We start from the raw sequence: 13,401 nt of genomic DNA, 5'->3' as shown, positions 1-13,401 counted from the left end.
GCAAAATACAACCATTTGTAAATTAGTACCTCTCCGACAGTCCATCCATCCATTTTATGTCTTTTCCTCACTAGTGTCACGAGTGATCTAAAACCTGTCGCCAGTCAATCGCAGGCTCTCTGACTATCAATCAAAACTATTTGTGAAGGCGAAGCTTTTGATGATCGAGTAGTTTTTTTTTTTTTTGCTGGACTGATCATTCTTGTAAAAAGGCTTTTGGCATGGAAGGTGCTGGATGGAATTGGTGGATTGCTGCATGTTGTTCATGATGAAGGTTGCGGGGTTGGAAATATAAGTAAAAGTGGGAGTACACATGATTATTTCCTTTAAGTACCCATTTTAATAACTTGGGGATGGGTAAACCGTACACTATAAAAATCATATTCTGTATACACTGTCATATCACAGATTTACAGCAGGTGGCGACAGAGTACCATCACTTCCACATAGCTTCCGGGTTCATTGGGTCCATTATGACATGGATTCTTTCCATCAGTCGCTGTCCACTTTGGCTCCGGACCATTTTTTGAGATGAGTGGCTTATTACCGACGTAGATTAACGGTGTGAGGCCGTGTGTGCTGCCACAATTAGGGAATTAATCTTATCATTTGAAAGAAAATTTCAATTTCCCACAGGCGTATTAATTGGGCTGCTTTGCACTTATTAATTTTTTTTTTACCCACACTAACTAACAGTAATTACATGCATGTATGGTCAAGCTGAGACCATTGCTTAGTGACAATATAAAATGTAATTTGAAAAGAGGGGGAGGGGAAAAAGGAAGAAATCAACTTGAATCACCTTTCCTCCCTACAGACCCTCCCAGAATAATTATACTTAACTTAAACCAGCATGCTTAATTTGACTTTACTCCTCCACCGCCTGTGCACAAAAAGACACCTTGTATCCCATCATTGTAATTTCCTCACACTCCAATGGGTGCACAGTTCACTAAGACCCTCCCCCCCTCGCCATCACCCCCCCTGCATGAAATTAGTAAATTCAATAATTTGGGTTGATTTAAGAATGCATGGGGAGACTGAAAGGGTCATATGCACATAGGTAATCAATACTAATTACCATTTCATTTCTCCACCCTCATTTTCTTTTGGTGCTGGAATCTGATCTCATTGGGCTGATTAAAGGTTGCAAATGAAGGGTCCTCACTTTGGGATTCTCATCAAATCCTCTCTACATTGTGAGCAACTTTATCTTCATTTCTCTGCATCATCTCCAGACAAGGCTGTAATTATAACACTGGCATCGATGTTCTACATTCATGCTCATGTTGACCTTTTTAGATTAAAAACATATTCTGAATCGGGTTATTTTAGCCAAAATGTGTCATAATCAAATGTTTTTAATCAGTACAGTGAACTTCCACCTTTGCAGATTTTGGGGAGAGGGACAGAATTTCCACGTTCCTGACCTGACCAGCTCGGCTAGTCTTAGATCCTGGGCCACTTTCAAGTTATTTTCTATGGGAACAAAGTGAAAGTCAACCATTGCCCCCAATTTCCTCAGACTTTGGAAGTTCTACTGTATCTCCCAAAATAGAGTGACAATAAATCACCTAACCTTGAAAGAAGCAATCATTTCTCAGTTTAGATTAACAGCGAAGCATTCTACAAATAAACAAGCGAGCTCAAAGCTGAACATTTACAGCTTTTTTTTTTTTTTCCTGTCACTGCAGTCTCTATTGGCTGCATTGGAAACTTTACTGCTGCTGCTGTTACTGCTGTTTCCAGACACTGAATAAAGGATTTGATCCAGCTTACGCAAATGAGAGGCGCTCTGGCTTAAAACAAGTCCGGCGAGTTGCTCCTCCAATTTAGGCTTCCCGCAGTACTCATCTGAGAATCTCCTTTTGACAATTAAGACACCCATGGAGGCATGGAAAGCTCTCAATTCCATTAGCCTCTGTGCTGTTTCACTCTATCTATCCACTGAGCCTTAACTTACTTATTAGTACAAGGCTGCCGTATTTTGTTAGGGAAGCGATTAGTGAAAACTACATGAAAAGGCAATTCCCCCCCCCCTTCTCTTCCTTCACTCTCATTGAGATGAGACAGATCTAAAGAATGGCATTTGCGCGCTAATGAAATTCGCTCTGCATCATTTCAGATGTTAATCTTTGGGAGAAAGTGACTTGTGTCTTTATTTACTCGTTTCTGGGTGACGAATGGCCGCAGTTGGCTGAAAATTACATCGGCGGCTCAGACTTGAACCGGCGGCTGGGAGCGTCAGCTTAGTGACTGCGGCGCCACTTTGATGCATTGGAGTTAATATCTGCCTGACATTTCTCAGCACAGATTTTCATCACTGGATTCATCTGTACATTTGGAGCTATGTGATAAATGAGCAAGGACTATCACCCCCCCTTCCCCCTTCTTCCTTTCCTCTCTTCTGTGCAGAAAGGTTACGTGTGTTTGTGTTCAAACGTGGATTTAAAGTATTTCAAACATTTCGCAAGACGCTCGATTTACTTCTTTTTGCGCATATTTACTTGGTCGTCTCCATGCCCTGATGTGCCGACGCAAACGGCAATGTGGCGGCCATGCACTTGTGACACAAAATTGACGGCGGCGGTAATGGAAGTGACGTTAATTTGATAGAGCGCTCACTAACATGCAAAGTCACTCGCAGTTCATAAGAATAATATTAACTCGGCATTAACATGCAAGGCTGTCTGTTGCGCCAGATGCCAGGCGATTTACAGAGCTGGCGCTGCAACCTGTCTTTCTGGGCCACGGGTGGATCGTGAATCATAGCCCAAGATTGTGCTCAGTAAGACTAGCTTAATTCTTACTGTCTGCCAGTGAATGTGAGCATACAGTATTTACATATATCACTGGGTTGCTGACATTAGCTGCAGGGAGATTCTTGAAAAACAAATTCTTGGTGAGGATACTGAAAGGAGTATGGAAGGACAAACAATCAAATACAAAAAATGAAAACATCTGCAAGGAGCGTGGAGCAAGACAACATTGAACTAAACGTGCGGCCTGACAGCACTCACTAGGCCACGCCACTAAAAAGATGAATTTACGGTTTGTATTTGTGTCTGCCGATTCTGGAATTCTTGCGCTCAAGACAGTTAAAGAGCGTCATTTAGACAAAAGTAGTTATCTGCCGCCATCTCTTAAACAGTGACATTTACTTGCGGACTGCCACATGACTTTATAAAACCCTAGTTAGATATTTATTTTTACAATACAGTACTATTTTTCTCAATAATGTGAAAAATATTATTTAAAAGATAAATAATGAATAAATTAAATTTTATTTTTAACAGTTTTTCATTTTATGAATTAAATTAAATGAATAAATAAAATGTAAAAATATAAATAATAAATCAATGATTTAATACAGATATTTAATATTATTTAAAAGATAAATAATGAATAAATTAAATTTGATTTTTAACAGTTTTTTCATGTTATGAATTAAATTAAATGAATAAATAATAATAAAATGTAAAAATATAAATACAAAATCAATGATTTAATACAGATATTTAATATTATGTAAACGATAAATAATTAATAAATTAAATTCTATTTTTAACATTTTTTTTCATTTTATGAATTAAATCAAATGAATAAATAATAATAAAATGTAAAAATATAAATAATAAATCAATGACTTAATACAGGGGTAAATTGAGGTACAAGCTTGGCCACGGAACGAATTAAACTCGTAAGTCAAGGTACCGCTGTGTATTCTATGACTCAACGCTGCAAACAATTACGAGCACGGCTACAGCTTAGGGTGCAGGGCGAGACACATAACATCTTCATCACTATGATGCGAATATAGCTTTGCCAGCATGATGAATTGCTAGCATGCCCTTGAGCCCAACACACACACGCAAAAATAAATATATATAATAGGTGTAGGCAACGGCTGACGGCTATTTAGTCGGCGCCATTAACACTAATCAAAACCCCCTTCACCTGATAAGAGCCGCAGGGGTCATCTACCAACTACCACCAGCCAGTTTACTCTTTGCTAATACTGACCAAGCTTAAACAAGGTGCCACTGGCGGAAAGCGTAGAGGTGATGAAAGGATCCAAGTGCAACATTAATTCTTCCGGAAAGTGAAAGAGAGCGCAATAGATTACATAGATTGTGTCGCAAACGGGTTCGAGCACATTTGAAATACATTTATTGAACATGCCCTCGTGGAGACACAACATGGCGGGGTTGCGTGTGTACATGCACGTACGGTTTCCATGGTTTCTGAGGAAATTGGCTAACATTGATATCCTGGCAATTTTTTACGCCAGGAGTGCTTCCGATGAGTGAGAAAATAGCAAAGTGAGGCGGCTACACTTGACAATCCAAATCGAATTTTTTATTTTCTAGCAGGCATTTTGGTATCCTTTGTTTTTTTTAACTCAACAAAAGAAAACATACGTTCCGTTATAATTAATATGACAGGCCAAGTGTTCTAAAAATAGCTAAAACGACAATATCTGCAGAAGAGGTAACAGAAGCGACCGATCAATGGTTATATTCGAACTGACGTGACGTGAAAAATGAGTTAGTCGTAGATGCCAGCCATTCACGTTTGTGTTTGCATACACAGACTATGCGAGAAGACAGGACGAGATAAGATAACTTTTATTAGTCCCGCAATGTGGAAAGACAAAGAGATATGTACTTCACAGTGCAACTGACAAATAAATACCGAATGAGGTTTTGAAATCTGATGAAACTGCTGCTGAAATATCCACGCTAGTCTCTTTTACCGGCACTTTCTTTTTTTCATGTTATTGCATCTAACTGTCATGGTTGCCTCTGTTGTTTTTTTTTTTTTTTTGTATGACAGGATTGTTTTGATTTTCTCGGATTTACAGTCCTGTATTCTTGCTAATCCAGTTGCTATACAAGGTTAAAAGGTCACATACTTGGGTGACAATAGGTCAATGATTCAAAAAAAGTATTTCGGTTGACTATTATTATTTTTTTGCACAAAATAATTGCGTAAAATTCCATAACAACCTACAAGAAGTCTCAAATGTTTTTTTCTATGTCCAGCTAAGTCCTGCAGCGGGACACACATACAGTACCTTCACAAACAGGTGCCTATACAATATGGATCGGTTATTGACCATAGCTCATGAAAGATGCAGTTATGTAGATGAGATTTGGGTGAGTGAGCGCAGGCCACAGGGTCAAAGCAAGCCACCATCGTCAAACTTCAGCTCTTCCCTGCGACACAAACCCTCCGCTGTCATAATGATTTACTAAAACAAAATCACAGACTGCAGTCTTCATTTCATTAGTCAAAAGTGTCACAATAAATATTCCTCAATGATTCTTTTTTTTTTCACGATGCAGATCAGACACTGACTGATTGCAGCGAAGAGTAGCTGTTTAAATCTCCATGCAGAAAAAAAAAGAGACCGGGATGATTGAGTAGAATTTTAAAAATAGAAAATAGGATCGTTTTTGATGGTTTATACGGCACGCCGTGTAATATTTGGCTAAGTGAAGCTTAAAGCTCACGTCAGACAAAATAACCGGTTTCCCTTATTTGGTTTTCAGCTGTCATGCAAATCAATCCAATACTGCCAACTCAAATAATTACCATGCTGAAGCTGGAACTTTTTGTTTTTCTCACCATATTTACGTCATATGAAATGTGTAGCAAGCTATGGTTAAACACAACTCATTCACTTCCAGTCCATTAAAAAATGGACGTCTATAGCTGGCAGTGAATGAGTTAAAAATGATGAGGTTTAAATCAAGGGTGAAACAATCATAAAGCAATATTTCAACTTTATACATAAGCAAAAGATGGCGGCAAAGCACTTTTTGTCTATTGGAAAAGCCGAGTAAAGCTCTTCACCTCAATTCAACTTTTTTTTTTTCTTCAAATCGTGGATGCATTTTTGACCCGACAGCAGGTTGTTATTGAACAAAAACTAAAAAAGCGGAATAATCCAAGAAAATTGCAGGCACAATGAAGGCTAGATAATTCAAACTGATCCCCCGTGGCGAAAACCGAAATACACCTTTGAAGCCAAACTTTTTTTTTTTCCTCCTATGCACTATTTCTTGAAAGAGTTCTTGTTTTATCCAGTAACTCGACTTTCCCACCTACACGACTCGCTCAACCAGCCTGTTTTGTTTTGTTTGACTGCTGTGTTTTTGATGCTTTTGCACTCTTACCTGAGAAATATAGTAATTTACCATCGAGTGGGATGCGAGTGTATCAGCACCCACGTACTCGCTCGCGTCTGGAGATTGTTCGGGCATGCATCATGAGCGGAATTAGTGATGACTTGCCAAGATCACGTTGCGGAAAAAGACAAGAAAAACCGCTAAGTCCGACTGTAGCTTTCCACGGCTTCATACATGCATAATTCCATTTCATATGTTTTTACGGCTCTAAATATTCATAAATGATAAGAGCTCAAGGCAACCTTGGCAAAACTTTCCCGCGCATTTCAATCCGAGCTGTTTTCTTGCCTTAATAACACCAATATGGCAAGCGGCACATATTGTGCTGTATTACACCATCACCACCAATTGAAATAATGAATTCCCAGCCTGACACAAAGGCAGATGAGGGCATATTTGAACATTCAAAGAGCGAGCATGGGGAAGGGGGGAAGCAAAAAAAAAAGGTGGGGAGAGGAGGGAGGATAAAACATTCCCAAAATTAATTTTCATCTCCAGGGTTCATGCATATTTAATAGAGAGCGCTTGAATATCATAGGGTAATACTAACCCGGCGTGCATACCGAGGCCTTGCCGCCGCGAGAAAATAAACGACCATGATCGTTGTCATGAGCAATACCCCTCTGTAGAGCCGGGAAACAAAATAGCCCGGAATGCTTTGATGAAGGCGGTAAAGGGGGGAGAAAGAGAAGCGAGGTAGCAAAGAGAAGCAGTAACAGAGGTTAAATACTGGTGGAGTGATGGGCCCTTTGCAGCTGCTGTGCTGCTGCTGTCTTTGTTTTGGAAAAGCTGGGGTGGGCACGACGGGGGAAGCAAGGGGATCCGGGCGGGAGGGGCTGACATGTGAGTGACAGTAAGTGACAAGCCCTGTGGACGGCATCCCGAGAGGCTCTCTCTGTTGCCAACAACCACCTTCCATCACCTTTCAGTGAGTAAACACATCAGAGAATCAGCACATGAAAGCATGCGGCGGCGTGTTTCGCTTGTCTCGCACAGGCGCGTGTGTTGCTGCGATAAAAAAACCCACGCTTGCGCACACCTCCGTTTTCAGCTCGGAAAATACACAATTAAAACCCAACGTGTTGAACGTCTCGCTGATAAGAACGCGATTGCTTACGGTAGCCCCCGTGCGGATTCCGAGCTCATCCCAGCAGTTTCTATTCACCTATTAAAGCTCTTTTATCCTATATTCATTCCATGTGTGGCAAAAGAAGAAAAACAATTTAGGCATGAAACAGCATTGTCATGCTGAACAGAATTTTAATTACCAGCCCTCTCCTCCCTCGTGAGGTATCCCAGTTGGTGTGAAATAAAAGCAGAAAAGGAGATAGCGAGAGGGGAAGATGAAGGAAATGCTAGACAGTAGCATTAACATACGCCGCTATCACAGCTTGATGGGGGAAAAAAAAAAAAAAGACTATCACAGACAATATTCAGAGACCATGGAGCGGATCACTTCAACCACCTGTACATGAAGAAGAAAAAAAAAACTGATCTATGAGTGTGCTGAAGTAGTTCGGTATGACATAACACAATCCTGCAAAAAAATTGTTGTCAGGGGTCACGGTATCGCATCAAGATGAGGTCATGACCCGAAAATCACTCGAAAAGGGCATACAAAGTAATTTTTTTATTTGAAGCTCTTCTGTGTAGTATTTTTTTGGATATTCTTGAATTTCCGTTCAAACCTTTACCTAGCATAGCAACACACATTCCCACTTTTGTGTCATTATTAAGCGTCCTTGGTCCTTGTATCCTTTATCCCCTCGAGAAACGCAATAAAGTCAATCCATCCTTGGCCTGCTCCGATTTGATTCATCATTTATGAGTTGCAACAGTTTGACTTCTAACCCAATTATACAGATGTGTTGTGAGGTGTTTTATGTGTCTCCTAAAAGCTTTGTCAGACAGTCCCAATCATTTGATATCCTTTAATACCACGTGGCCTGGAAGCTAGATCAGGCTTTACCCTCCAAAAGCATAACATGGCAAAGTGAACACAAGTGTTCATTTTGATGAAAATGTGACGATCCCTTGCATCCTCCCCCACCAACCTTTTTATTCCCTCGTCCCTCATGATCCAGCCCCCACACCGGCGCCGTGAGCTCTCTGACAGCTCAGGGAGTCCCACTAACTCATCTTAGCCTTTGGAGCCGCGACATCCTGCTTGTTTTATTTCCCACACGCTAAATTGAGTCGTAAAGACTTGTAAAAATAACGACAGGCCACGTTTTTTCTTTCTTTATTCCCTCAACCCCCGCCAGCTCTCCCTCGTACGCCCACCTCCCTCTTTTTGCCGAGTCCCAGGTGGGCTGTTTTGTCAACCCATTTAAAAGGTGTGACACGTTAACAAGACCGGGGATATTTACAAAACGCTGACCGGAGGGCGCCTCTGAATTCAGCAAGTCCTTTCAAAACTTCAAATGTATTCACCTCCATCGGTCATGGAGGCAGATCTAATTCCGCAGTCAAAATATGTGTGGGATCTGTTTATACGTTATTACACGCCATTTTCCCGGGTCGTGGTGTGAACATATGGATGCGAACAAACACGCATGGGGTTAATTTTTAGACACAGTGTGAGAACATATGCTAAAGCCCAACAAGAGCAAATCCATCTCACGTTCTCTTAATCTCACGCTGGTTACTCATGAACTCTCTCACTGATTGGTGGTCCCGTCAGCCCTCCACCTACTGTATGTTAAACAAAGGCAATAAAAATGAAGAGGGTGTTAAATTCAGCAAATAGCAATACAATTCATTAGATGTAATTTGGTGACTGTGCACCTCATAAATTCCACTGTGGTGGTAAGATCTGCACGGCTACAGTACAGCCAAGGTACAGCCGGAATAATGCAAAGAATTCTTTCTCCCTGCAGCCTGCGATTGCTCTCAGTGACGAGCGTACAATAGAGCCACAAAGAAGGACGACGCTGCATAAAAAATACATGGAAAAAAAAAAAAAGTCTTCCAGTATTGAATCGCAGCCTTTAGACGTTTTCTTTTTTTACAGACGATTTTTTTCCTTGAAGGGTATTCACATCTATTTAACTTATTGTTCAGGGCAGACACATTGCAGAGAATAGTCAGACAAGTTTGACAGCCAACAAGGTAGATTGCTTCAATTTAAATGGTTCCCTTGCGGCTTTTTAGACTACTCCGGAGTAAAGCTGCGTTCATGCTTTCTATGTCTGGAATGACTCAGTGTGCAAAACTTTATGCGCAAAACTTTAGCTACAATTACTCAATCTAAGAACCGATATAGGAGCTGCATACCAATTTTAGATTTTTTTTCCATTATATTATATTATATTATATTATATTATATTATATTATATTATATTATATTATATTATATTATATTAATTTATATTATATTTATTTACATGTATTATTTATTTATTTATTATTATTTATTTATGATTACTTCTAGGACATTATATTATATTATGTTATTTTGTATTATTTTATATTATATTTATTTACATTTATTATTTATTATTATTTATTTATTTATGATTACTCATGGGACGTTCATGTATATTATATTATATTCTATTATATCACATTATATTATATTTATTTATATTATATTTATTTACATGTATTATTTATTTATTTATCATTATTTATTTATGATTACTTCTAGGGCATTATATTATATTATATTATTTTGTATTATTTTATATTATATTTATTTACATTTATTATTTATTATTCTTTATTTATTTATGATTACTTATGGGACGTTCATGTTGGCAAGCTTTATCTGCTGGGCCCTTTTACGTGCGGAGATGCCAGCCGCTGCCATTCAAGAAAGTTGTACTTGCATCTCCTTGAGGACTCATCCATGTGTAAAGGAGGGACACACTCCGTCTGCCTGTTGAAGGGGAAAAATAAAAAAAGTGCTTTCCATGCTAGCAGTGTCACTATGGATCTGTGTCACTTCTCTACACTGAGCAAAGATGACAGTTATTTTCATAGCTAGGTTTGAGCTTGTGCACGCTACTCTGGTTCCCATTCAAAAGGAGAAATTAAGAACTGAGCAAGTGTTTACTGCAGTCCCCTGGAGGCGACAGGATTACATAGGATTTGGCTAGCGTCCAAAGAGGTCTCTTGTCAGTGCTCCACCAGACGCACTTCCAACTCATCTTCAAACTCTTAGTGATAATTCCTCCATGTCAAAGCAAGAAACGTATTGATTTTGAACGGGCTCCAACACAGACTGGCCAAGGTGGCTCGGTTCAAAGATCAAAACAGTAAAGCATGTTCCTTTCCAGAGCTTCTGCTGCCTTCTCCAAAACGTCAGGGATTATTGTCTTCGGACACAGCAATAAATGTATTGATTTTCTGCAGATACAGTATCTGACCTGTGACGTTGGGGGATATCTGAAGCCTAATCTTAGATAAGTAGCTACATGGTCCCTGGCAAACCTCTGGGCGAGAAAGCTTCAAGCACTCAGAGGTTATCAGCGATGGAATTTATTCATTTGGAATAATATGCAATTTCGCTACTCTACTGTTTAATTTCCAGATGATTAGTTTGCTAATCTGCATGGCAATTTGTAGTTTGGAAAATAGAAGCTGAAAAGGCATTTTGAATCAATCAGGAAAAGCCGTAATGGTTTTTAGGAGTGAAGATGAATAAAAAGACGGAGAAGTATCGATTGAAGAATGTTTAGTGATGTGGGCAAGATGGAAAGCAACAAGAGAAGAGAAGAGATGCCTCTTATAGGAGGACAGAAGATATATTTTGTGGGTAAAAAGATGATTCAACAAGACATGAATTGTGAATGAAAGGGTTTGGACAGCGTGGGGAATCTGAAGCGATGAGTCGAATCAAAGAAAATGAAGCAAGAATTTGGGCCTTCATTAACTTTCATCAAAGCTTTTGTTCATGAATCTAAACTCAAATTGACATCAAATAAAACTGAGTTGATATATTTTTAACTTCACTAAGTTTTTGAATAAAGGCAACATATATTTCATTTGGAGTTTTAACTATTTTTGAAAACCTAATGAACCCACTCGAAATCAGGACTGTCACGTGCAGATTCTCAAAGATTTGAAATTAAGCTATTTGACCCAGAATGCAAAAAAGAAAAAAATAACGTGCGTGAATATGATTTATTCCCAAATTTTTATCCACATTGGTCCCATTGGGACCTTCTACTTTCCATCTGTACCACTTTCTTCTTTTACAGTGAAGAAAGTAGCACACATGCAATATCAGCAAGGAGAAAATAGAGTATCATCCTGAACTCGAGGAACACGATTCAAAGGAGCTTGTTATATTTCCGGCGCTTCAAAAATCTTTGATTTAATCTAGAAGTTACTCTCTTTATCCTGCGTTTCCATGGAAACAAGTGAAGTTGGGGCAGGAAGGAATAAGCAGGGGAGGGGGGGGGGCTGATAAGGGGAGGATGAGAGAGAGGAGTGGAAGGGGGAGGAGTGATGAGGGGAGGGAGGGGTACTTTCATTTAGGAATTGAGGCAAGGGATGAAGGGATGAGGATTAGCTGTCACAATGAGGAAAAGGTGTCCGTCCTGTAGCTTCCTTTCCTCGCTCAAACTCCCTTCACCTCTGTGTCCTTGACAAGTCTGCTCACAAAGGTATTTATCAGCCCCCATTCCATTAATTACCATCCAATTAGCTACTCCCACAGTGGAACTGCTGCAAGACTGCAGTGTCGAGTCGGTTCACTTAGCGAGTCTTGACACCTTCATGTTTTCCACTTCCCTCAAACTCGCAGCAGTAGCGCCAGGCGTCTTGTTCACAAAGAATCCCGAAGCCCGCTAATGCATCCATTTAAAACCGCATTCATTCCGACACCAGATTTACCACTAAATAGCTATTTCAGCTAATTGGCAAGGCGGCTTAGCTGCGTGTATTTGATTCCTGTTTCCTGCATGTTATTGATACAAGCTTATTTAATGCCCCTCTTCACATCCTTCATTCAAAATCCTCAAAGGGAGCAGAGGGTGCAAAGTTAAGAATGACTTCTAAGCAAGAAGGGGGGGGAGGGGCTGAGAGTGGCGCTAATTGGCATGCTTTCAGACTGTGGGCAAGGACAAGTGTGCGGTGTCTCGTTAGCATGGAATTAGCCTACGAGAGAGATTTTGACCAGTTGCCTCCAGCCAGCGCCATTGTGCACCTCTCGCCTTTTTTTTGACAAGTGCAAAACAAACATGCTTGTGTGACCCCCCACACACACATCTCCACTCAAACGCTCCGAAACTCATTAAGCCTGGATGCTAAAGACTAAATACCTCAAGAGCGTTTTAGCTGTGTACTTTGCATTCACAACAAATCCACTTTCAGTTTGTCATAACAAGCTCCTGCACACTTAAATCTTAACCCAATTACAAAGTAGCCATCCTCGTGGGTAACAAGCATATTTGCAGAGAGTATAAGCATGTTAGTATTTGTACAAGCTAGTCTGTTTCTGCAGTACCGTGTGACACACACACACTAACACCGCTCAGTGCCTCAGGCTGTTGACGGGTTGTTTTTCTATGTACTGTTGAGGTCCCCCCCCCAAAATAAAAAAAAAAATACCACCCACCCCCAGACTTGGAGTATGCTGACAGAGCAGCTGCTGAGACGAACGCACTTTCACAAACACATGCACACACACACATGGTGTGTGCTGCTTTGCGCTTTGATCAGACAGGCATGCGGCATTTGAGCGCAGGAAATATAACGCAATATTTAAGGTGATTGAGAATGTGTGATGAAGTGTGGGGCAAAAGTCTGACAGCTTTCATTAATATTCACTTCGACACTTCCTACCTGAAAATATATTATTTTTAATTACAAATTTGGGCTGTGCGTTCCCTTTTTGTTCTCTCTTTGCCGAGTTCTGATTGGATTCGAGTTGTGTAACTCAGCCTTGATGTCAAATAATGACACTTTTCTACATACCGTATTTTCCGGACTATAAGGTGCACCTAATAATCTAAAATTTTCTCAAAAGCCGACAGTGCGCCTTATAGTCCGGTGCGCCTTATATATGGACCAAATTCCTAAATTTAAACTGGCCCGAAGCATTGTGTCATGAAATCAATCATAAGTGGCCCGCTGAAGACTATGAATCATGAATCAAAAAGACTATGGATCATTATTTTGTGATTATAAAGTAATTTGTTGCGTCTGAAGTTGAAATAAAAAAGATAAAATGGAGAATGATTTGATTTGGATTAAAAAT

The 13,401-nt window shown here is 39.9% G+C and overlaps 1 protein-coding gene across 2 annotated transcripts in view; it reads right to left on the bottom strand.

Moving 5' to 3' along the window:
* adarb2 (adenosine deaminase RNA specific B2 (inactive)) overlaps window positions 1-13,401 on the bottom strand; it is a 184,964-nt gene that overhangs the window by 134,195 nt on the left and 37,368 nt on the right. The gene's annotated exons all lie outside the window — the stretch shown is intronic.

This window comes from Syngnathus floridae, chromosome 20, assembly GCF_059516105.1.
Source record: "Syngnathus floridae isolate MCC-2025c chromosome 20, RoL_Sflo_1.0, whole genome shotgun sequence".
Lineage (NCBI taxonomy): Eukaryota > Metazoa > Chordata > Actinopteri > Syngnathiformes > Syngnathidae > Syngnathus > Syngnathus floridae.
The sequence above is the reverse complement of the archived record's forward strand: the minus strand, read 5'-3'. Positions and strand labels throughout refer to the sequence as shown.